Here is a 2811-nt window from a genome sequence, read left to right on the forward strand (position 1 = left end):
TGAATATCTCCTGAACAGAGCGTTAACCCGGTAGGAGTGTTCTACTTTTTTGTTCTGTAAGATATGTCCCATGAGCATTTAGCTCATGGTACACTATTTGTAATATTTTTTTTTTTGTATAATTGGATGTGTTGTTGAAAAAATCTTTATAATTACTTTCAATGCAATTCGAAATTGAAATTGTAAATTGTAGCTCTTCCATCAAGGGCTGAAGAATCCAGATTTTGCAAAAGATCTAAGATCTTGTCTTGGCTCATGATTTAAAATAAGAAACGCTGAAGCTGTTCTAGTGAGCAAAATCCTCTAATGATAAAAAAAGAATATATGTTATTAGGAGTGTACTGTTGAGCGAAATGCTCATTCTTAGCGTTGCGAGGAGACTAGAGAAAAACGGAATTGAGTGTAGGTGAAGAGATAAAAGAAGGTGTAACATAAACAAGCGCCAATAACAACACCAATGAGTTAATGGAAAGTAGGCAAAATTGTAAACACAGATGAAATACTAGGAAAATATAGGTGCAAAATGCTGAAGGCTACATCTCTCCCAGGTTAACGGACATGCCATCATAGGAATTTATTTCTTCTTTTGAGATCCTTAATTATTTAAATTATATTATTTCAAAATTTTTTGAGACAAGGTAATTATTTATTAAATAAAACCAAAAATTGTATCCAATACTGTCTCAACACTTTATTTCTCACTAGTCCAACGTTTCGGCCATTCCAGCCATCTTCAAGGACATCTTCAATACAAAACTCCCCCTCACATTAATTTACAATTTCTATTGCATGGTATTCTGCCCAGGTCATTTTCTTCATTCTAATTTCAAACCTATAAAATTATCAACAATATAAAATACACCCACCATATAACAGAGGTTATAAATAGTTTGTTATATGGTGGGTGTATTTTATATTGTTGATAATTTTATAGAGAAAAATAAATATTAATGGTTTTAAATTTTAAATAAATAGGTTTGAAATTAGAATGAAGAAAATGACCTGGGCAGAATACCATGCAATAGAAATTGTAAATTAATGTGAGGAGGAGTTTTGTATTGAAGATGTCCTTGAAGATGGCTGGAATGGCCGAAACGTTGGACTAGTGAGAAATAAAGTGTTGAGACAGTATTGGATACAATTTTTGGTTTTATTTAATAAATCCTTAATTATATTTTCAGTTAGGACATTTAACCCTGAAAATACCTGTACCCGAAAAAATAATTTAAATGCCACAATCCCATCCTCCAGAACATAGATTCATGTTTCGGCAATTATCAGACTCGCTCTTCGCAGAAGGCTTTCCCGTTCATTTCATGTTATCATTTATTGATACACGATACAGAATTCTTACAATTTCTCTATCTTATCTGTATTAATTATCAAGATTGAGACCTAACCTCCAATAAGGTCCTCGAGATAAGGACGACACCTGGTGGAGACGCTAAGAAGATGGGATAGGCCCCCCAGCGAGGTAACGGCCCGCCAGGCGGCGCCTCGAGCACGCAACAGCTTACCTTTTATTCTGCCTTTAGCTTCTTTAATGGCCCTGCTTGCACGCGACCTTCGACAATCAATAAAGCCGCGTTCAATAGGCCAGTCGACAAAAAAGGCGCCCAGATACTTGGACGCCCTCAGGCTTTAAGGTACTCTTCGATTGTTTGGGCCGATGGTTCTGCTCCGGCGTATGGGAAAGGCTGATGCGTTAGTCTTTTTATATTATTTTTTTTTCTACCACCACTTCCTAAAAGAATGCCGTTATGGAATTCACTCATATATTTAAAAAAAAAACTGTTTGGGATTACATTTTCTTAATCTGATAAAGACCATAAGAAAAACTGTTTAACGTTTGTATTTTATGGATAAAATTTGTGTTTTGTAAGAGTCCTGTGCTTTCGTACATAATTTATCTTATGTAATATATGATGAGAAAAAAATATTAATTTAAGAAAAACTATGATAATCCGACCAATTCAGACATACGGAATTGAGCTCTGGGGCTCTACCAAACTATCAAATATCTCCCGCATCCAATCCTTACATTCCTTGATGCTCCTCATCCGTAAAGACCTTAACATCCCTTTCGTTGCAGATTAGCCCGAAATAGATATGCGTCCTTTTATTCCTAATTCCTTACCTATCTATTAGTTATTAATCTTATCCTTAACAATCCCTAATAATCCTCCGAGGCGTCAGAAAAGATGTTGGCCACGAAACCTTCTAATTTAAATTAATATTTGAAGTACCATAGGGTGGTTTCTCCCCAAGAATACCAAGTGTCCGAAAACTTTGACACGTATAACATATAACAATCTGCCCCACCAGTGAGGGCAATTGGTAATAGTGATGAATGATCACATTCTAACTAAAATAAAATAAAACAAGAATGAAAAAAAACTACATAAAAATAAATAAAATCTTTCCTAAAATATGTACCAACAGAAGGATAAAGAAAATGAACATAATCCAACTATGTGCATGAAAACATAAATAAATAAAATAAAATAAGAATAAAAATAAAAGAATCTCTAGTCACATTTACACTCTTATATACAATATTTACACAATCGACCTGAGGATCCCTGAGCCCACTCTATCCCCCACGTGTGAGGGGTAGAGCACTCATAAGATCCCAGCCCACCTCTCTCGCCGTATCAATGTATTGGCGAAACCTTCCTAAAATTTACTTATTGTATTTTTTTTTATTTTTTGAACAGTTGTAGATTTCAATAAATATTTTTTTTTTTAAATTGAGAAAAAGATGAAGAGAAAGAGTAAATAAGACAGTAGTAATGACAATATTAGAAATGA

Source organism: Halyomorpha halys, unplaced genomic scaffold (assembly GCF_000696795.3).
Source record: "Halyomorpha halys isolate HHAL.00 unplaced genomic scaffold, Hhal_1.1 Scaffold1.1, whole genome shotgun sequence".
NCBI classification, from domain to species: domain Eukaryota; kingdom Metazoa; phylum Arthropoda; class Insecta; order Hemiptera; family Pentatomidae; genus Halyomorpha; species Halyomorpha halys.